Raw genomic sequence first — 24,237 nt, 5'->3', positions numbered from 1 at the left:
TGGCCCCTGAAATGGGTGATAAGAAACTGCCACATGATCATAGAGCTTGAGCTAGAAGAGACCTCAGGGACCATCAGCTGTGGGATTTGAACTGAGATTCTCTATCACCAGAGCCAGGGCACTTTCCATTGGACCACACAGGAAACACCATATCCCATGACTGTTGGAATCGTTCACTCTCCAGTTCATTTTTTTCATTTTTCTTTGTTTTGTTGCCTCTTTATTTGTTTGTCCTTTCTCACATCAGTGGATATATTTTAGTTTTCTGTGAATCACAAATGTTTAGTAAACAATAATGTTTATTATGCTCATAATAATAATAAACCTTCTAGAGGCCTAACCAAAAACTTTATTCCATTTTAGACAATGCTGTAGAACAGAAACTAACTTATCTTTGGAAAGACCACTCCCATTTAAAATCATTTTCCCTTTTACTAGTTATTTTCAAGTTAACTCTAATGGGTAAATATTTTCTCATTTTTGCTTTGTAAGACCTTTTCCCCTAATAAATTTACTTTTACAACAAGGAAAGCTTTGCTGACCATGAAGGCTTAAACTGAGACTAGGTTCTACCAGCCACGTCCCTCGAGTCTAAAATACTCTGGAAGAAAAATGACAAAGTGGTTTCTTTTTTTTTCTATGAAAGTGAAAGGTCTTCAAATATTTTCAAATTGACTTTTATTATGTTTCCTATGTATCTTCATGTTCTGAGATTTTTATAGCATCTTTCCTGGAAAGAATTTTAAAATCATATTTCCTTAACCCTTACACTGCTGAAAGGGGATAAACCTTCCCCTCCCTCACATAAAGGCAGCTAGGTGGTGTGGATAGAATACTGGGCTTGGAGGTCAAGATAAACTGAGTGTAAATACACCCATCCTCAAACACTAACTGTGCAACCCTGAGAAATTCACCTAATGCATCTGTCTCAGTTTCTCTCTCATCTGTAAAATAATAGCACCTCCCTGGGGCAGCTAAGTGGCACAATGGATAAAGCACCGGCCCTGGATTCAGGAGGACCTGAGTTCCAATCCAGCCTCAGACATTTGACACTAGCAGCACTTGAGATGAGCTTTGAAGGAAGCTCAGCATTCTGGGAGACAACCTGTGCTGAGACACAGGGAAGGGAGATGGAGTGTCATGTGTGAGAAATGACCAGGAAAGCATGTTTGGCTGGAACATAGGGAGCATGAGGTGGAGTTGTATGAAATAAGCCTGGAAAACAGGCAGGAATTAGATTGTGAAGGATTTGAAAATCCAAAGAGGGGAGTTTGTATTTGAACCTAAGGAGCCACAGATGTTCATTAAGCATGGAATTGACATAGATAGACATGCTTTAGGAGTACCAACTTGGCAGCTATGTGGAGAATGTATTGGAAGTAGGGAAAGATAGATGCAGGAAACCGAGGTAGGAAGATATTTTAATAGTCCAGGCAAGAGATGATGAGCTCTTAAAGTAAGGATGTATTTGTACGAGTTGAGATGAGATAGACATAATATATGAAGATATCTTGAGGGAGGGACAGGAGACAACATGTGCCAGGTAAGTCAAACTATCACTGATAGTTTGAAAAACACCTTACCTCAGATAGGGAACATCTAGGTGGCAAAGTAGGTAAAGTGTTGGCCCTGCAATTGGGAGGACCTGAGTTCAAATCTCACCTCAGACACTTACTAGCTATGTGACCCTGGGCAAATCAACCCCAATTGCCTGAAACATCCAGTGCCATCTCCAATCATCCTCATGTGTATCTTGTCAGTGGACCCATATGGCTCCGGAAGAGAGAGTGAGGCTGGTGACCTTGCCTAGCACTTCCTCACTTATGTCTAATTCATTGCAAATCATGACATCACCCCAATGTCATGGTCCTCTTCAAGAATGAAAAACAAAACCTTCAGATACCAGGGAAAATTGCCCAGGGTCCAGCATCCATAAGTCAAAGGAATTACACTGCCCCAAACCACCATTCCAGCCCAGTCCCTTTTGCAACTACTGAGGAGGACAACCCTTGTAAAACAGTTGACCACCACCAATGCCAATTACCAAACAACTGCTACAAATAGACAGGTAAACCCAAGGACCCTAGGGATAACAGTACCCCATAGACCACTTGCTAATCCCGCTACCAGTCCATTCCTTGCCCACAGCCATCATCCAGGGGAGCAACCCTTATTGAGATGTTGATTTGTCACCTAACTCTGCAGGTGTCGCAACCCACCTTCTCAGCATCCACAGGAAAAGAAAGTTCTTGCCTTCTGAGTCCTTGGCATTGTCAAATGGTTTAACATTAGAAATGGATATGAGTTTATTCATGGAAATCGTGCTAAAGAAGATGCATTACTCTCTGTTTTGCTGCGGCCTTTCCTTTTGACTTGTAATGGAAACCTCATCTTTGTATTGTTGCTTCAATTAGAATGTGATCTCTGAGAGCAGGGAACTATCTTGTTTTGCTCTTTGTATCTCCAATGTTTTGCATAGTGTTGTGCACTTAATAAATGCTTTCCCATTCCTTCATATGTTTTGGAGATAGAGATATGAGGTATTCTTTCTGACTTTCTGCTACTTCTCAGGCTACAATCATTCATTTCTCCTGACATATTTGTGAGTGATTCATTTCCTTGGCTATGGTCACTTTTTACAATTCCATTGTTACTGATTACCTTCACAAATAACAATAATCATTGATATTTAGAAAGTTCTTACTTTACAAACATCACATGACTTGGGAGTCCCATCAGTGACATGAAATAGCCACTACAAGGATTATGATCCCCATTTTATACATGAGGAAACTGCAGCTCAGGAAAGTTCAGTGATTTTCCCAATGTCATAGAGCTAGGGTCAGAGATGGGCTTTGAACCCATTTCTACCTGACTCTAAGCCCAGTACTCCCTCCAATCTATCCTGTCATCCTTTGGAATTGTGGGTACCATGAGAGCCCAGAATGCATCTTGCATCGTACCCAAGAAAACATACTCTCTCTACAGCCACTGCTGCAAAGTTCACTGGTAGGGGTTTCTGTCATCATCAGATCTTATTTATTAAAGCACCCTCATGTGAATGGCGCTCAGGTAGACAGTCTGGAAGAAGCAGGTGACATGGCACCCTGGGTATTTACGGCTGATCAGTGGAGTGACAAGCTGTGTGACATGGATTCCATCGAGCTGTCAGCTATTTTTAGGCAGGAGAAAGTGAATTCCTCATGTATCTCCCTCCTTTTTGGAGTGAGTTTAATTTCCTGTGAATGATAAGAGAGTTAGTATTTAAAGCTGAAACCCGTTAATTTACAGCCCTGCATAATACAGTCTTTGGCAACTAAAGAATTTCGCCACACTGCTCTGCTGATATGCTGATCTGCAGAGACCAGCCTCTGGTAGATGAGAGTAATTTGCCTTTCATGCCTTTTCAGCCTTGAGCTTCATCAGGAAAAAGATTACCTTACTCCATTAAAAAAAAAAAAAAGAACCTATTCAAACGACATAAAGTAGTTCCAAAGTGCCTAGTAGAATGCCCCTGAAGAAAAAGTCCTGACTTATTCTACTCAGAAAAAAAAAATGCCTTTTAGGTTAATTCAGTTCCACTCAAAAGCTTTTATTAAAACACCTACTAAGGCTCAAGGCACACTATGCTAGGTATCGAAGATGCAAAGGCAAAAAATGAAATGGCCCCTGCCTTCCAGGCGTTTACATCCTACTCAAGAGAAACAACATATACACAGATGAGGAGATGCCTCTAGCAGAGTTGGCCTCCTTCCCATAAGAGGTGACACCTGAAATGTGCTTGGAGGGATGCTAGGAATTCTGTGAATCAAAAAAAGAGGAGAAGGGAGAGAATCTCAGGCACGGGAGACAGCTAACCTGTACAAAAACTTCAAGGCAGGAAATGGAGCACCATATATGGGAACCGTTAAAGTAGGTTGGTTTGGCTGGAAGAGAGTGTGGGAAGGGGAGCAGTCTGGAGATGGGAGATGGGAGCCAGATTGTGAGGGACTTGTTTTAAAATGCCAGACAGCAGAGCTTGTGTTTTATCTTAGAGACAATATGGAGACACTGCAACTTCTTGAGTAGAATTCTTGAGACCCAGATCAGAGGGTAATAATTAATAAGCTACCTCTCATTCCAAAGAATATTTTTAGTATTTGGTGATTTTCCTCGCGTGATGGAGTGGTAACAGTTCAAATAAGGGAGTTGCACAAAATCCAAGCAGATATTTTGCATCTGGATATTTGAGAACATAAGTTGTTAAGCACATATACAATTACTCTAATCCAAGTAACGCCCAGGAGCATCAGTTCAATTCAACAAATGTTTATTATGCACCAACTGTGTGCATGAGCCATAAGTCTATTTGAACAGAACCATAAATCATAGTCTATCAGAGCTGGAAAGGAACTTAGAGATTATTTAGTTCAGCTGGCTCATTTTACAGATGCAGAAACCAAACAAGACATATGTCAAATACATGAGCAGTGCACATTCACCCATCATCCTCCTTCAGTACAGCTGCTCTGTAGACCAAATGGTTCAGATTCTCCAAGCATAGACTCAGAAGCAGCTCCTGGGAAAGCAACCCCTGCAGACCTAAGGGGCCCCTGAAGGTGCTTCACAGCATGCATGGCTAAGGGTAGTAGGACCTAAAAAGGGGGGCTTCACAGCAGGCATGACTAGGGATAGTGGACCAGAAAGAGCCCCCTTTGAAACCAAATCTTAATGGGATCTCAGAATTTCAGCCCATTTCCTAAAGCTTTCCTTTTAAAACTCAATTTACTGTTTTAAGCACCAGGGTGTCATTTAGTACAATAAATCAGTGACTTACTAAAGCACAGGTTGGCTCTTTCAAGGTAGGAGCTACGCATAAGATTAGCTGACAGGCTTACGAGCTACTGCTGCTCCTGGAGATCAGACCGTCTCTCCAACTCTCCTAGATTTCCCCCATTCTTTGTCCTTCACGTTACTGCCTTAACTAAAATGGCAGCATGGTTTAGAGGATTCTACACACACACACACACACACACACACACACACACACACACACACCACTTTCCTCCCTATTTTCAAAGAAAAAATACTTTTAAAAAAAGACGATCTGATTTTTCAGCCCTCATGCCTGACTGCTTTCCCCTCAACCTCTTCCTTATCTCTCTCTCCGTCCTTTTTCTGTCTTTCCTGCCCTTTCTCTCTCCTCTTGTCTATCCATCCTTTCCCCCTAGCTTTCTCCCCTTTCTCTTTTACTGTATTTCTCTCAAACCTACCCCCTAGCCACACCTCCCTCTTTCCTGAGAAGGAAAACAAAGAGAAAGGGAATTTATAGGGTATGTTATTTATGCATGGCATATTATGTATAGAAAGCTTACTAAAATGAATTTTTCCTTTTTTTAACTAAAATTTGTACTTTTGAATTCATTTTAAAGCAAGGGTCATTAAACATGTTATTTGTCAGGAGTGATTTCTCCTCTTCCCACCCCACTATGTTGACTAGGCAAATAAGTATCTTAGAATCCTAGATTTAGATTTGGAAGAGACCCCAAAAGTCACGTGGTATACCCCTTACTCAAATTTCAAAAGGTGTTGTCAGTGCTTTTGGCTTCCTACCTGGCTTGGTGGTTTCTTACCAGCTCTCCAAGTTCTACGGAATCTCTGATCTCTTTTTCCTCACTGTGAGTGACAAACCTCCCACAGTCAGTCTTCTAAGCCTGCAGAGGCAAAACTGCTGTGGCAGCTCTACCTATGAGTGAGCAGTCTAGTGTCACACCTCAGACATCCCTTCTCATATGCAGGGACCCTCAAAGAGCTATATCAGGTTCACAGTATTCTGTGGGTCTCTATCCACTTTTAAAAAAATGATTCATGAGCCCCCACATTTTCAAATGGATGTCAATCTGTATTTTTTCCCAGAACCTGAAGTTCAGCACATCTAAAATATACTTCACCTTTCTTCCAAAAACTTTTCCTTTTCCAAACTTCCCCATCTTTGTCAATAACATGGTTATTTCCCTGTCAATCTGACTCTTCCTTTTCTTTGTTCATCTAAAACTAGTCAAGTCCTATCACTTCTATCTCTGCAAATTCTCTCCCATATATATCCCTTCTTTATTTCCCAAATTCGGCCCAACTACTCTAAGTCCCCATTACTATTGTCTGCACTATTCATTGGCTTCCTAAATTGTTTACTCATCTTCAAACACCTTATTCCCCTTACTCCACCGCTAAAATCCATCCTATATGCCACCGTAAAATTAATCTTCTAGACAGACCAACCGTGAGAAGAATCAGGAAATAGCCTCTCCCTTGGTTAGCTAAGCATTGTCATGTCCCTTGGGGATCAATAATATCCCATCCTACTTCTGAGCCTTGTGGATTGGTTGTCTTTCTCCCAAACTTAGATGTATCATTTCTTTTCTAGGGTCTTCATGCAAGATCCTATTTTCCTGGAATCCCCTACTCCAGGACCTCTTTAGTTTCTTCACTGCCTATCAGTGATCCTAATCTCCCTGTCTTTCCCTCCCATGCTCCAGGCCTTCTCTCCTAACTCATGACTGAAAATTATCTGTCTGGTCCAATCATTTTGGAAGACAATTTTAAAGTATGCCAAAGGACTATAAAACCATGCATATCCTTTGACCCAGTAATACCACTACTAGGTCTGTATCCCAAAGAGATCAAAGGAAAGGGACCTATATGTACAAAAATATTTATAGCAGCTCTTTTTGTGGCGGCAATGAATTGGACAGTGAGGAGATACCCATCAATTGAGGAATAGCTGAACATTGTGGCATGTGATTGTGACAGAATTCTATTGTGTTATAAGAAATGACAAGAGGCACTACCAGTGGGGGATGGTCCTCCACTCCTCACCGAATTTCCCCAGCTACCACCAGTGGGGGATGGTCCTCCCTCACTAAAGGAACTTTCCACAGTCAAATGGTGACCCCTCCCTCCATCAGTCTTCTATAAAAGTACCTACCAGTCTCCTGTTCGAGGAGATTGGTACCTCTGAGCCGCATGCTTTGTGCCAATCTCCCCATGAGAAGTCCAGGGATTTCTTTCATGGTTTCCCTCCCCCCACCCTTCCCTTCCCTTGCTCCTAAATAAACTACCACCTTATTCTAACTAAAAAAAAAAAATGACAAGAGGGATGGTTTCAGAAAAACCTGCTAAGAGCTATATAAACTGATGCAGAGTAAAGTGAGCAGAATCATTGTACACAATAACAGCAATATTTTAATGATGATTAACTGTAGGAGACAGCTACTCGGATCAATGGGCAGCTAAGTGGTACAGTGGATAGAACACTGGGCTTGGAATCAAGAAGACTCCTTTTCATGAGTTCAGATCTGGCCTCAGACACTACCTGTGTGACTCTGAGCATGTTACTTAACCCTGATTGCCTTAGTTTTCTCATCTGTAAAATGAGCTAGAGGGGGGAAAAATGGCAAACTACTCCAGTATCTTTGCCAAGAAAACGCCAAGTGGAATCATAAAGAATCAGATACAACCAAAAAAAGACTCAACAACACTATGGTCACTACAGTGATTCAAGACAATTCCAAAAGACTCATGATAAAAAATGTTATACACTTCCATAGATAGAATTGATGAACTCCAAGTACAAAGTGAAGTATAATTTTCTCCCTTTCTTTATTTTTCTTCCTTTTTTATGACATGGCTAATATGGGAATATGTTTTACATGATTTTACATATGTAATTGATATATTTCTTGCCTTCTTAGTGGGCAGGTATGAGGCTAGAGTAAGGGAGAGAATGTGGAACTCAAAAAAAAAGTTTAAAATAAAATAAATAAATAATGACTTTTTAAAAGAAAAATAAATATTTGGCCCCATTCTTTCCAAACCAGGCTATCTGTGGTAACAGGTAACAGGTAACAGCAGGCTAAATTATACTAATCTGTATTGGTGTGCTAATGGGAAAGGGCTATCTGGCAGCTCTTTGCTCCCAGTCAATATTTGCTTATTTTGACTATGCCTTTCAGGACCCACAATGCCTTTCCTTTGGTTGTCTAACACAAAGAAGTGAATGTAATGATGAAAATTTCAATCCTTCGAAAGAAAGGCAATGTTATAGCAAACCACAAAGATAATTTTTTAAATAGATCTATTATATTATGAGATGGACAGGGAATACCTTTCAGCAGCACCTCTAACGTTACACTACAAATAGCTAACAACACCGAACAACAACATCACCAACACAGATAGAAGGCCTCAGGAGTAAATGAGTCACCATTACAGTAGAGCATCTGATGATCCCTAACACCTTCTTTTATTCCCTCTGCAACATCACCCCTGCTTGCCTCACCAAGATTGCTCAGTGTTGTGTAGGTTTAAAAAAAAAAAAAAGTAAGCATATAAAGGTAACATTTCCAGAGAGCTGCTTAGGTACCAGTTCAGATTTTCTGAGCATTAAGGTTTTATACTGTTAAGTTTTCCATTTCTGCCATGGTCTATTTATCTCTTCAGTCATTTCAGTAGCCATGGTACCTAGATTCTCTGGGACAGGGTGTCCCTGGAGCCTCATCAGTGAAATAGGGATAATAAATCTCATGTCACAATTGAAACCAGGGCTTACAAGTATCTTGGAAAAACTGCAATGTTTTGTATTATGACTTAGACTATTGACATATTGAGCTACAAAATGAAATCGATTGAGGGGGTGGTGAGTGCTATTCTGTTTCAATTTAAGGGAAAGGTATTCAAAATAAAGGAGGACACATGATTAATATCCAATTTTTCTTTGTAAAGCTTTAAATAATCATGTGACCTTCTCTATTGTTACCATTCCTGTGGGGTGAGGGACTGTTTTACCCCCTAAATACCTGCTGGGGTTGTTTTGTTCCCATTATCTTCTTCATATTTGCTGTTCCTAAAATATTTTCTTAATCTGCTACTGTGATAGATCTGTGATCTTTCACTATGATTGTGTCCTCCAATAGCACAGATTTTAGACCATCCATACCTTTTCATCCTGTGTGACTGATCCATGCCTACCTTAAATTCCACATGTGGAGCCCTTCCATCTTGCCAGGAGCTTTCCCATCCCATGTCAGTTCTCAGAGCGCCGCTGAGATCTTTTCAGGGGGTCTGCAAGGTCAAAAACTATTTTTACAGTATTACTAAGATGTTATTTGTCTGTTAAAATACTTATTATCCAATCATGTATCTGTGTCAGGCCAGATTTTCTTCATATACGTCAACTAAAACAATATATTGCAACAAACTGTCAAAGCAGATATGAGAATCCAACTGTCTTCTCTTAAGCCAGACATTAAAAAGATTTTTAAAAAAGAAAAGAAAAAAGAATACCGCTCTTCTCACTAATTTTTTTTTCATTTTGGAAACTATAGAGTTTTTCTTTTTTCATTAAAATGATATTTGTCAGAGGAAAAATAGAGGCAAAATTGTCACAAACTAGGCAATTCAGTTCTGAAGGTGAGAGTGTATCATTAAGTACTTTTACTCACAAGGACACCATCCTAATTTGCCCCCTTTATTGCTTCTCACCTAGACTGATAATAATAGCAATAACTGTGTGATCCTGGACAAGTCACTTAACCCCAATTGACTTGCAAAAATAACAACAATAATAATAGCTAACATATAATCACAATGCCTGGCACATGGTAAACTCTACATAAGTCCTAATTATTGTTACTATTACTACTACTACTACTACTACTACTACTACTACTACTACTACTATTACTATTACCGTTATATAGAGTTTGAAGGTTTCCAAAGTGTTTATGTGTGTTATCACTTTTTTTCCTTACAACAACTCTGTGAGGTTGGTGCTGTTCTTATTCCCATTTTATAGATGAAGAGATTGAAGCTGACAGAGGTCAAGTGATTTGTCCGAGGTTGTACAGCTTGTACAGGTTGTACAGTTGTACAAATCCTGAGGCAGGATTTGAATTTGCATCTTCCTTATTCTAATTCCAACACTCTATCCCCTGAACTGCCTTGAAATAGCATGTTTGTTGTTCTCCTTGCTTTTAGTTTCTCCACTCTCTGACCTCTTCTTCCTAGCTACCCAATTGGTATTCCCAAAGCACAAGGATGACCCCACCACTTCCCTATTCAAAACACTTCAGCCGTTCTGTATTATCTATATCATAAAATACGAACAACACAATTCTGGGCAAGCCATCAACACAGTCAGCAAACGTGTTCATATGAGTTCTACAAACACTGCATAGTTACCCTATTTTCTTCTCATCCCAATTCAAAGTTTAGAAATCCAAAACACATCAACCAAAAACCAAGCTTTTACTAAATGCCCACAATGAGCCAGGCACTGAAGTTACGAAGGCTTAGGGGCAGTTAGGTGGCACAGTGGATAGAGCACCGGCCCTGGATTCAGGAGGACCTGAGTTCAAATCTGGCCTCAGACACTTGACACTTACTGGTTGTGTGACCCTGGGCAAGTCACTTAACCCCAATTGCCTCACCCAAAACAAAACAAAACAAAACAATACAAAGGTTTAAATCAAATAGCCCCTGCCCTCGTAACTTACATATATTAATATATGTCTAAAGCATATAAATATATTTACATATGTTTCCTTCTATATCATAGAAGGAAATATTATATACACATGGAAGTACAAAATGAATACAAGATAATTTGGGGAGCTAGCAGTTATGGGAATCAGAAATGATCTCATTCAGGAGGTGTCCCAGTGAAATTTTGAAGAAGTATAATCTCTTGTCTCTGGAGATGTGGTGGTTTTTTGTTTGTTTGGTTGGTTTTTTTACCTTCCATAGCCCAGTGCAAGTCTTCTTTCCTCTGGTGCTCACTAGGGCTGAAAAGGAAAAATTCGAGCCCATCTAATTGCAATAGTTTGGTAAGTGGCCCCTAACGTCACAGATTTGGAACAGGAGGGGATTGCCACCTCTGAGACTTACTTACATGTATGACCATGCATTAAGTGACAGCTCTTCGAAGCTTCAGTTTCCTCCTCTGTAATATGAAGGGGTTGAATTAAATTGCTTCTTAAGATACCTTCCACCTCTAAATCTGTGATCCTTGAAGTCTTGGGTGGTTCTATGAATTACCCAAAGCCACAGGATTCAAGCCCATTTCCTCTGATTGCAAACCCAAGGGCCCATTCTACTGCCTCCCATCCCTTGATCCCTTGCCAAAAAGTGACACAGCAGAATTCACATACTAGCTTTTGCCTGTCACTCGACTAGTCTCCTTTTCTGCAAAGCCAATGTATTTCTTTCTGAACTCTATCAGTTTATCAGACTTCCTGCCAAACTCCCAGGTCTCAAAGTAGAGTCCTTGGCCCCTTGCCACTATCTCTCCTGTGATGGCTGGAGCTGTGCCTTGCCTGCTTTCTGCATAAGCAGCAGGGGGACAGTAGGGGACCCCTTTGAGCCACAAGATGCTCTCCCCAGGAAGGGTGACACGTGTACCTCTACATCCTCCACCCCGTCTCTTTCACATCCTGGCTTAGGAACCTGGAAAGGTTGTTGATGCCTCATTCACCACTTTCCCTTCTAGCACAAATAAAAGAGAATTGAATCTCCCTGTTTCAGATACTCTCTGAAATACCTTTCCATTCTGCTTCTTGCCTGAAAAGAAGACAGGGTAAACTTTATGAGAATGGATCTGCTACTCAGATTTATATAGATGCATAGCCATTCTATTGATCTGATAAAACTGTATGAACCCTGGTAATAGAAAGGGGAAAAGGGCAAAGAACTGCTGTGTTTTGAAGTTGGAACTGTACAGCATAGAAGAGAACTAGGAAAAGGAATGAGATTGGAAGCTGGATACTAAATGGAAGTTTAGATCATTACTCTATATATTGGTGTTGATTGGAAAATAGCAGGCTTTGGTTGGACCTCGCTTTTTTTTTTTTTCTCATCACATAGTCATGTTGGCTCCCTCTAAATCTAAAAATACACATGCAACTTTCTCTTAGGCTGACAGGTATTTTCAATGTGGAATTCACAAGGGTCTCACTTTTTTTCTGAAGGAACCATCCCCCAAAGATTAGGCTGCTTCCCACTTCAGTCCATTTTATTAGCAATAGGAAGCTGCTAAGGCTCAGAATCTGCCATTTGGTAATTATAGTTTAAAGTCCTCAGCTGGATGCCACAAGGCTATTAGGAAAGCAGAGAGGCTGTGATCATTGCTGTAAACTGGCAAGTAGGAAAAAGGATAATTGTCTAATAGACTGAGGAGATTTCCTGTCCAAAAAAAAAAAAAAAAGCTGTAGAATGGCTGACAGCTTTCCTCTAAGCTTATAACCAAGGGATCTAGAATGAAATATTTGGTGCATATTGGTAAATTAAAGGTGGGGAGATGGTGTATAGAGAGAGGTAAATCCATTTTATCTCATGTCTTGCCTTCTCTATTCCTGAATGAAGCCAACTGGTTGTTGTTGTTCAGTTGTTTTCTACTTTTCATGACCTCATTTTGGGGTTTTCTTGGCAAAGGTACTAGAGTGGTTTGCCATTTCCTTCTCCAGCTCATTTTTACAGATGAAGAAACCGAGGCAAACAGGGTTAAGCGGCTTGCCTAGAGTCACACAGCTAGTAAGTGTCTGAGGACAGATTTAAACTTATGAAGATGAGTCCTCCTGATACCAAGCCTACTGCTCTATCCACTGTGCTGCCCTGTGCCAGCTAGCTGCCCTAGTTGCCAACTAGGTGCATTACAAATTCATACAGGTTAACCAGTTTAATCAGACTATCACCGAATCAAGGTAAAATCACCTCACCTCTATGCCTAGATCTATAATTCTATGAGGTGACACTATTTAATATTTAATTACAATTCTCATTTTCCTCCTACTTCTTATTAGTCCACCCTAAATCATTTCAGACCTTCAATCTATGAACCCAAATAATTTGTCCAATTTTAAAGGAAATCTGTTGGTATGTTCTGATTATGCTCAAGGTAAAAATGGAACACATTGTTTATAATAATGTCTGATATGTTCTATTTGATATATTTTTAATATGGTTTTATCTTATAAACTTTAAAATCCTCAAATCACTTTTACTAATTACAAGCCATTGAGATTAAGCATAACATACTTTACTGAGCCTCTTGTAGATATATTATTTGGCCATCCAAAATCACATATTTTTCAAGCAGAGATGCAAATGCCCACTAAATTTCGTTTCAGTACATACTCCCAATGAATGCAAATTGTTGATATTTCAGTATTGATATTGAAGAGTATTCTAAGTTTAATACAAGTACTTTGTTTATACCTGGTACTTCGGATAAGGAGCAACAGAAGATTAGGGAGAAAAAAAGTTTCTCTAAGATTATACCTATTGCCACTAGAGTATCAAGTTAAAATAGTATTTTGAACAACTGGAACTCTTGAAAACTATGTGCCATCTTCCTTAATCTTATTCTCATTTCATTCTTTCCCAGATGATTATGCTGCCCTTATATTTTATCATCTTGAAAGCATTTGGGGGAGAGGGAGGTTGTCGTAGGGGCAGGGGATTAAAAGAAAAGAATGAAGGAAGGAAGCAAGCTTTTATTAAGTATTCGTTATGTGCCAAACACTGTGCTCATTGCTTTTCAAATATTATTTCATTTGATCCTCAAAAGAACCCTGGGAAGTAGGTGTTATTATTAACCGCAACTTACAGTTGAGGAAACTGAAGCAGACAAAAGTTAAGTGACTTGCCCAGAGTCACACAGCTATCAAAGTGTCTGAGTTCAGACTCAGGTCTTCTTTACTACAGATCCAACACTCTATCCACTGTACCACCTAGTTCTTCAGAGAGGGCTAGATCTATGCTGTCATATATTGTGCAAATTGCCTCCACCACTGCAGATCACTGAGTCATAAATCTGGAAGTAAAAGGGACTTTACTGATCATCTACTCCAGCAGGCTCATTTTGTAGTTGAGAAATCTAAAGCCCAAGCTCACACTGATAGTAAATGGAAGAGCCAGGATTTGAACACAGGACCTCTGACTCCAAATACCATGTTCTTCCCACTCTACCATGTTGCATCTCCCCTGTAATGTGTGGTCTTAGAGAGTTGCCTATAGCACCTTGAGAGGTTAAGTAGTTTTCCCAGTCATTTAGCTAGTATGTGTCAGGGGCAGGACCTTAACTCAATTCTTCCTAATTCCCAGGCTAGCCCTCCATCACTCTCAAAAATAATTATAAAAAAAATAATAATAACTATAGAATTGTACCTTTTAGATTGGGCTGATGCCATTGTGAATCAATTTGTCAATGAAGCTAAAATTGACAGAAGTAGGTTTGTCCTTACCTTTGAAAAACTTGTCAATCACTACACATGGAAAGAGAAGAAACAATTTTGCCTGAGTGCAGTAGAGATTATGAAAAGGAAGAGAGACTTAAGATAAGCTTATTGAAAACCACTTGAAAGCTTTTGGACTAAAATGTGGACTAAACAAAGCCTAAAAATCATTTTGTCATTACATAAGGCATTGCATTTGAAATGCTATTATAGACACCATAAATCATACCTTGGGCCATGTTTTTTCTCTCTCAAAAGAACAAGTAAGGACTTTTCCATCAAGTTATAGTGATTTAAGTGCTAAAACGGCTTGTAAATATTGCGCTGATATCTCACCCAAAAGGAAGAAATTGGTAACCACCCATTTTAAGTGTTTATAGATGTGAAAGAAATAGCTTAAATGGGTCAATGGTAGCTCTAATTTAAATTTTCATAGAGTGTGAACTTAATTTAAGCAACACCAAAATGGGAAAATTGGATTTTAAATGGGAAAATTTAATAGTAAATGTAACAATCATGTCAAATAAAGTTACAGATGTATATCTCTTACAGCCAAGTAGGGGAAAAATAGATCAAGTATATCTCCAAATGGCTTGAGAAGAGCATCAGGGAGAATGCATCATGGGTGAAATGAACAACTCTCCTTCTCTACAGAATGTAGGCAGTCTTCTGGAGTGTAATGGGTTCGTTCCTAAAGCTAATCATGTGTCAAATGGGCTTCTTTATAAATTTTGGAGACTAACAGAACATTCCTCCTTTAGAAAAGTGAAGGCTATTTCTCAGGACTGGTAGTAGCTCAACTCCTTACCCCTTCAGAAGCAGCAGGTGTAGACTTAATGGGGACTTCTTTTCTGAATCCTTCAATGCCACATTCTAAATTGTCCAACTGGGAAAAATGTGCTGAACGTGAGAGGTGTGGAGAAGCAGATATTTAATTCATCCCAGACACTTTAGACACTTTTACAGCCTCTATAGCTTTGCTAGTAAAACTAAGCTTTTCGGGGTGGGGGGGGGGGGAGACGGGGGCAGGGAGGGACAGGGACAGAGGGGAATGGAAGGAATCCAACCTATGATTTCATCAGTCATCAGTACATTTCATCATCATGCTGAATAAAGGAGAGCTATTACTATATTACTATATAAATTAATTTGGTGGCAATTCCAAATGCATACATTAGCAGCGATATGTGGCAAGGTGGGGGGGGGGCAGGTATGGGAAAAGATTAGGAGGATCATATGAGCAACAATTAGCTTTTTTCTATAAAATGACACCTTGGTCATAGTAGGACTTGGCTTATGTTACTCTATAAAGTCTATTCTCATTCTTCAATAAAACACAAGTCTGGAAAGATTTTGCAGGATGAGTCAGTATTTGAATAATGGAGCCCAAGGACGAGAAGGAATCATAAGGTCGTTTAATCCTTTCTCCTACCTTCAACAATACTACCCTAAACTATGTGAGAAAGATGAGAATCTCTGCTGTTTGCCAAGGGTCAGAAAGGTGATGTTACAGCATCCTGCAGAAATCTTTTTTTTTTCCCCATTATATATAACTTACACTGTCTTTTCAATATTTTTAGAGAACTGTTGCTCCAGAGTAAGGATATCTGTTCTTCTTTAGCAATAGGGCAGGTGAGAATTGTGGCTGCCTTGACAACTTCATTGACTTAATTATATTGAATGTTTCAGCTCATAGCCATAGAGCCTTCTCTATGAAATCTACTCCATTGGCCCAGATCACTTTCATCATAATTAATATGCCAAGCATTCTTAAGGGCTAGATCTAATGCCTCTTCTTTTTTAAAAAAAAAACAGGGCAATGATGGTTAAGTGACTTGCCCAGGGTCACACAGCTAGTAAGTGTCAAGTGTCTGAATGCCGGTCCTCCTGAATCCAGGGCTGGTGCTTTATCCACTGCACCACTTACCTGCCCCCTAATGCCTCTTCTTGAGCTTCATCTTCCTCTCTTGATAGCATTCAATACTTTGGGTCACCTGCTCCTCTTGAATATTCTCACCATTATTAAGTGTTCATGACAATGCTTTCTCCTGATTCCAGTCACTCAGACTTATAACATTAGCATCATCCTTAATTCCTCATACCAACTCACCCCACACATGGAGTCAGTTGCCAAATTTTGTTCTCTCTCTTAAATACATCCCCTCCTCACCTCACTCATGAATCTATCACCATAGTTCAGACCCTCATCACTTCTCACCTGGGCTAGCCAGTAGTTTCCTGTTTGGTCTCCCTATCTCAAACCTCTCCTTTCTCTAAATTCATTCTCCACTTAATCAAACAAGTTATTTTTCTAAAATTCAGGTCTTATCGTGTAATCTTACTCAATAAACTCCAGTAGCTCACTATTACCTCTAGCTTCAAACATAAACTCTGGCATTTAAACCTCTTCACAACCTGGTCCCCTCCTATGTTTCTGGCCCCCTGACTCATTACTCCCTTCTACACAATGGCCACAAACCAGCCATGGTGCCATTGTTTTGCATCTCCTTCTTTCCATGCCTTGGTATTAGTTGTCCCCCATGCTTGGAATGATCTTCTTCCTGACCCCATGATTTGTCAGAATCCCTGGTTTCCTTCAAGAGTCATGTAGCAGGTAGTTAATGACATGAGCACCTATGGTCTTTGTTGTACTTAATATTATATATCTTAACACCACTGATTAACTCATAGCACATTTTTTTATATTTTATTTTATATTACCACAAAATAAGACAAATTATTTAGGTATGTTGTGGTTTGTTTGTTTGGTTGGTTTTGTTTTTGTTTTTTTGTTTTTTTTAGTGAAGCAATTGGGGTTAAGTGACTTGCCCAAGGTCACACAGCCAGTAAGTGTCAAGTGTCTGAGGCCGGATCCGAACTCAGGTACTCCTGACTCCAGGGCCAGTGCTCCATCCACTGCGCCACCCAGCTGCCCCTGTTTGTTTTTTAGATTCTTGGTCTTTTGATGACCTATAGTTTGAGTCTCAGAAAGAGCTAGGGTTACAGAGAACAAGAGAACAAGGAATTACATCATCACCACCACCCCAAACATTCTTTAAATATTTATTTGGATATGAGCCTAGATTTCATTCATTTAATGCAATCTAACCTTTATAGTCTAAAAATCAGTCAGAATTTGATAAAAAAAAAAAAATGAGACCTGCTTTTATCATGGGGATTGCTGCACCTCCTAGGGGATGAGATTGCTGAAATTAACACTTGATATATTTCTATTTCATTGTTCCCTAATGTTTTAATGGATCATTTCTTGGGGTATGAAAGAACAAATGTTAGCAAAGAAATGAAGAATGCACATGGCATATCCTTTTACTTACCTGTAATCTATCCATTATTACCCTTACCAACCCAGAAATGAAATGTGACATAAAGTTGAGGGACTTGCTCGTTAGCTGCCATTTAATTAGCTTGTTCCCTATTTCTTTTGCAAAGCAATAAAACTGGGCCGGCGGGGAGGTTGAAGGAGAGGGAGGTGTAGAAGGGGAGTGGAATGCCAGTAAGCCTGAGTTTTATTTTATAATTTAGTAAGACACTGCAAGGTGTGTGTTACTGTAAGATAACATTTTGAGGTCACTGAAGGTATCTGGCTTCACCTCGTAATTCATAATGGCCATAAGGCATATGTTATCTTATGCTAACACCCATCCTGTCAAGTCTTATTGCTTTAGTCTTTGATGGACAGGGTTGCTGTCAGCATCTCAGTGGAAACTGTTGTTTCAAGTGACAATGGTCTTAACCATTGTCTGTTTTCCATAGATAAATATCGGGTGTGTATAATGGAGAAAATGCAACGTAATGAAACAATAAAAAGATATACAGTTCCAATAAGGCATTGGAAAAATATAAAGAATAGCATGTACTATGTTTTACTACAAAGATGTTGGGGGAGTGTATAAACATTTTTTGGTCTTTCCTATTTTTTTCTCTTTCTGTGTTTCTTTGTACTTCTGGTGATTAGCACAATGACTGACTCCTTGTAAACTCTTCACAAATGCTTACTCACTTGACTTGATTGTCCAGAGACCACTAAATTTCATCTTGCTATCCTTATATATGATTTTATTATTGTGGGTACTCCTCACACCAATATAGAATACAACTTAATGCCCTCTCATCCTCCTATGTGATTTTTGTCATGTCTTTCTTGAATTGCTCCATAAAGAATCTATCCAACAATGCTAGAGACCATGCTCTGGTACTTTTAATTTTCTGTACTATCATTGCAATAGGGGGCAGCTAGGTGGTGCAGTGGATAGAGCACCGGCTCTGGATTCAGGAGGACCTGAGTTCAAATCCAACCTCAGGCACTTAACACTTACTAGCTGTGTGATCCTGGGCGAGTCACTTAACCCCAATTGCCTCACAAAAAAAACCAAAACCAAAAACAAAAAACCCACTATCATTGCAATAGTTGGTCTCTCAATTATATTCTACTCACACCTGGCAAATTCACTAATGACAAAAGTTTAAGTAGAGATTCAGAATCATTTAAGAGCTAACAGGGCTTTAGGTGGTACCTGCAAGAAATATGAACATGCCAAGCCCTGGTGACTAAGCAGCTCATGCTCCCTAGCATGCACATGTCTTAGAGTAGGTGCTCAAAATTTATAGATAGATTCTCTTTCCTTTGTAGTATATATTGCAACTTTAAGGATTCAAGTTAAGTCCCTTTTTTTGAAAATTGAATTTCCAGCACAGAAATGTTCACATTCATGGTCTGGCAGGGTGAGGCTTTGGCTTTCTTTATCTGAGTTCCACAGTATTTAACCGTAAGCTATGAATGAAAGTTCTGCAGCTAAATCCCACATGCCTGAGGCTTCCTGGTATAATCATGTAAGAAAAAGTCTCTAAGTTGAGTCTCCTTATGTGGTAGCAGCTGTCTTAAAGAAAAGCAGTAATAATGACTAGTTAACTAAGAAGGCGACAGGAATAACATGTCAAAATTAATATGCCAAGAAATCACAGATTTATACTACTATGTACATTTATAACAGTTCCTGTATAATTTTTTTGTTAAAGCATGGCTAGAATTACAGAACTAAGAAACAGTTATTTCCTGGGCAGAGCATTCTGATTTATGGTCTACATGCTCTTCATGATTAATGAGCTTGAATCTATCTGTCCTCAGTACAAGGTTTGACGAAGGGAATAGGCAGGTAAATCAGACATAGAGCATCATGCTGAAAGTTGGAGATAACCTAACACCACTCTTATTTCCTGGCTTTCTTTTAACAAATAACTCAGTGTGTGGCAGGAAGATACGGTATAACACTCTCTTTGGATAGTTCCAACTTGCCTTCTTTAATCCTGAAAAATTTTTCCTCACCCAACAATTCCTTCTCATACAGCCATGCAAATCAGGATGTGTATAATATTTCCAATACTTGCATCCCAACAGAGGACTATAGGCATTATAAAATAATTATAGGAAAATCCCAAAGTCCTATTATATCAAGAAAGCATTGAGCTCTTCCTATTCTCCTCCCACTCTTGTTAGTAATAGAGTTTAAAAGGTAGTTAATATCAAAGGTCAAAGAGTTTGGCAGGGGAGGGTTTGGGGGAGAGTGAAATTAGCAAAAAAAAAAAAGGAAAGAAAGAAGAAAGAAAGGAAGGAAGGAAACAAGAATTATATCTATATTATATTCATTTAACAGATGAGGAAACTGAGGCAAAATGAGGTTAAGTGACTTGCCCAGAGTCAGGTCTTCCTAACTTCAGGGTCCTTACATAGTCAGAACAATTCTCAATCTAGAACAATTTCTTTGGTAACTATCTCTGAATAAGCCTCCCCCCCCCCACCAAAAAAAAATTAAAGTATCAGGCACTAGCAATAGCTAATCTTAGCTGTCCTTTGTGGAGTTGATCTGTGATGTATTCCCACTGGTAAATTTTTTTTAAGTAAATACTTTAAATCTATTGCCCTTTGGTCTGATTAGACTCTGTTCACTCCAGTGCATAATTCTTCAGTAATTCAGTTCCTCTTAATGAGTACACAAATAACACCTGCAGCTGGCAAGCTGTCAAAGATCTGTCACAATGTTGTCCTCTGGATAAGATCCCGAATTCTGATTCTGTTTATGTCATATCCCTACCATGGTCAGTTAACCTCTCTACTGAAATAAATTATTCTCTTTCCCACATGACAACCCTTCAGATTCTTGAAGACAATTATCACAACTTCCCATTCCCTTCCAAAAGAAATCCCTCCTTTTTTAACTTTGGTTAAGTCATTAGCCTCCCTGGGCCTCAGTTTACACATTTGTAAAATGAGAGGTTTAGACTAAATGGCCTTTGAAGTCCCTTCCAAGTCTACATTTATGACTCAATGATTCCATGACCTTCTCTCCTCCACACTATCTTTAATTCTTTTAGACAGTCATTAAATGATATCATCACCAATTTTCTTGCCTTCCAAATTTCCCTTATCTACATAATCTCCATCTTACTAACATCTTTCCTAAAATTTGGGGCCCAGAACTGAAACAAGAACTCCAGAATGATCGAAGAATAGTATGGAATTGTTTTTCCTGCCTCCTTCTACATATTCTACATCCATTAAGGCAGAATAGAATACCTTTGCTTGGGAGATTGCCATGTCACCCTGCAGATTTACTATAGATTTTAATCCATTAAAAGTCTCAGATTTTTTCACATGGATTGTTATCTAACCACACCTCCTCCATCCTATATTGTACAATTGATTGTTTGGACCAGGCTAAAACTTTACACTTATCTTTATTAAGTTTCATTTAACAGATATTGAGTTTCATTAGACAGCCCAAGAATGCATGAAAAGGGGCTTATTAGACCCTTACTATGTGTCAAGCACTGTGTTAAGCATTGGTGATATCAGTACAGAGGCAAAAACATTCCTTTCCCTCAGAGAGGTTCCATGCAAATAAGGGAAGACAACACATATAAGGCAGTAGTGGCCAAGGAAGGGAATTCTGGGTTGGAAAGTTTCAGAAATAATAAATGGAGCCAAAGAGGGATAGACTGAAAGTGCCTATCTCAAAGTAGTGGCAGCATTGATTTCGTTGTGGTTCCAGAATGGGAAAGAAAGTGGGGTCGAAGGAAAGGAGTGTCAAGTACCCAGTGACAAGTTACAGTTTGTGAAAAGGTAGAGGGAAGTAAAGCATGGCTGGTGTCAGTTTGCTATAGCAGGTCATGTGAAGTATTTACCAATCATATCAGCAGAGCCCCAGGCAAGAGGTCTGGGCCTGAAATGGTTAAGTCTTTAGGAAATGGTCTCTAGTCTAAAGGCAAGGTAGCTGGCAAGAAGATGGCTGAAGAGTAATGCAAAGAATGACTGGGGCCATGATTTTTTTTTAATGGAATATAAGAGGCATTTGCCCTTCAGGCTAGCCCAGCTCCATGACAAGAATTCTGTTACTTGAAAGTGTTAAATCCTCAAGGCATGATCTTGTCTGGACAGCAAGGTATTGGTGAGAAGGTCATCATTCTAGCCTCCTGGGAACTTTCTGAATCCTGAATTATATGACCAATTTGTTAGGAAGCCCCCTCAGCTTTGTGTCATCTGAAAATTTAAGAAACATGCCGTCTATGATAAGTCACTGATTAAAAAAAAAATAAACAGAACAGGACCAAGGAAAGATGCCTGGGCCCCTCCATTAGAAACCTGATTCTTGGTTGGCATCAGTATTTTGATTATTATAGCTTAAGTTGGGTCATTCATTTATTTTTAACCTCATTTCTCACTTTCCCCTATAGAAATGTTTTCACCTCCAGGTTAACTGATTTTCCCCACCATTTCCCACACACACCTTTGGCAAGAACACCTTGAGATAAATGACATTCTGCCTTTGGCTACACTTTGCTCACTATAATGTCATGAACTGTGTGCCCCCTATAGACACCTGGTAGCAGCACATTAGAAGAGCGTAATAAATGCTTCTTAATTTGGTTGATTGCTTAATCATTTCAAAGTATAACTCCCAAAGAAGAAATTTCACATCACTGCAACTTAGGCTGCCCCCAGCATGGCTCAGGTCAGGTGCCCCTTCCAGTCTGCATAGTGTGTGGGCTTACAAAGTACACTAGCCTGCAGAAGCAGTGATTCTGTGCCCATGCATGGAAGAGAAGATTTCCCTCTCTCCTTCCCATATGCCCTTCTCTTTTAAAGAGCATAAGGATGTCCACATGCATAGGGGACAAATTGGGCATCAATTGGCATCTGGTTTAGGTTCCACATTTTTACTGACATAATGTAATCATCTTTCCCAGAGTTGAATGCCTTGCTACAGATTGTAAACGAGAGGGTCACACAGATTAGAGGCCAGTAAAAAATCATAGAAGACATATGTTGCACTTTTCACTAATGAATGGCCATATTCAAATCTGCTCACTAATTAATGGCAATATTTGAATGTGTACACTAATTAATGATGGTATTTGAATGTGGTATTGAATTTGATACTCTGTGACCAATGTGCCATTTCTAGAGGGAACAGAATGCTATAGAAAGGCTTGGCCAGTGAAGATTTAAAAGCAAAACTGGTCCGGCCTTGCTAGATATCTCAGCAAAGACTTTTGTCTGAAAAGATCACTTCTGTCACTCAGGAGGTTTTGTAAACGAAGACCTTATTTAAATGGCATGAAGCCAATGGGACTCCTATATCCAAGAAACTGCAAAGTCCCCCTCCTAACACCAAACTCTACCTCAGTTGTTCAGAGAAAGAGAAAAAAAAGAATATGGGGGAACTCAGGGTTGGGTATACGTGGGAGATGCCAATTCCAGAAATTGTTTAATAAAAGAATTGAAGTGAAGAAAGGGGTAAACAACAAACAAACAAAAAAAGGATAATCATTTCCCACTAGACTTCATCATGGTCACTAGAAACTCATCATCCAACAAGATCACATCAACTCTCTTGGTGGGGGTGGGGAAGGGCAGCTAGGTACTACAATGGATAAAGCACCAGCACTGGATTCAGGAGGACCTTAGTTCAAATCCAGTCTCAGATATTTGACACTTACTAGCTATGTGACCCTGGGCAAGTCACTTAACCCTCATTACCCAGCAAAAAAAAAAAAAAAAAAAAGAAAGATCACATCAACTCTGAAACTCAGGACCTCCTCAGGACACTCTGCCCTTTGACTGTAGAAGGTGAAGGGTCACCATCAGAGAGTTCCTCCCAGATCATCCATTTAAGGGGGTATCTCAAGATAGCCATCTTTTCATTTCCCACCTGGTTGCACTGTTCTGGACTTCATTATGCCCTATACTGGGTTTCCTTTTGTCTCCATATACCACACTTTTATAACTTGTTTTAGTATATTATCTTCCCTGATTAGACTGTGATCTCATTGAGGGCAGAGGTTGTTTTGTGCCTTTCTTTGAATTGCTAGTACTAGCATATTGTAGCTTTTAAACAAATATTTATTGACCATTGACTATTGAGGAGCCACTAGATAGCACTATATGAATCAGATGTACCATGAGTCCCATAATCTTTCCTAGCTGAGTTCCTGTACTAGTACTTAGTACGCAGTGTCAATTTGGGTTTTCTGCACCCTGGAGATTCCCAACAAATAGCACAATTATTGCAGTACAATTTCTCTCTTGATTTCCAGTTGGCTACTATATCTCTGTACCTAAACGGAGCCAATGCATCTGATGATGAGGGTCAAGATTCTAAAATATCTTCACAGGTGAAAATTATGGGCCAAGATGAAATTTAACAGGGATAAATGTAAAACCTAATTCTAGGCTTTAAAAAAGCTGTATTAAGTATAGGATTGCAAAGGTATAGCTAGATAATAATTCATATCTAGGGAATTTGATGAACTAAAATCACACAGTTAAAAGTGATCTTAATGTGGCACCCCCAAAAAGGAATGCATGAGTTTCTAGGTTGAATTCATAAATCCATAGTGTTCAGAAGTAGGGCATCCATAATCCCACCCCTATTCTGCCTCAGTTAGCCTCTGT

General features: G+C 39.4%; 1 protein-coding gene and 1 long non-coding RNA gene across 3 annotated transcripts in view; one reads left to right on the top strand and one right to left on the bottom strand.

The window, feature by feature from the left end:
• The window catches only part of LOC122726650, a 70,524-nt gene extending 64,835 nt beyond the window's left edge, over positions 1 to 5,689 (bottom strand). The window contains exon 1 of the long non-coding RNA XR_006352813.1: positions 5,593 to 5,689. This is a non-coding gene — a long non-coding RNA (uncharacterized LOC122726650). The remainder of the gene's footprint in view (positions 1 to 5,592) is intronic.
• Positions 1 to 24,237, top strand: part of PRKN (parkin RBR E3 ubiquitin protein ligase) — a 1,788,167-nt gene that overhangs the window by 1,708,152 nt on the left and 55,778 nt on the right. The gene's annotated exons all lie outside the window — the stretch shown is intronic.

Source organism: Dromiciops gliroides, chromosome 4 (genome assembly GCF_019393635.1).
Source record: "Dromiciops gliroides isolate mDroGli1 chromosome 4, mDroGli1.pri, whole genome shotgun sequence".
NCBI lineage: Eukaryota > Metazoa > Chordata > Mammalia > Microbiotheria > Microbiotheriidae > Dromiciops > Dromiciops gliroides.
The sequence above is the reverse complement of the archived record's forward strand: the minus strand, read 5'-3'. Positions and strand labels throughout refer to the sequence as shown.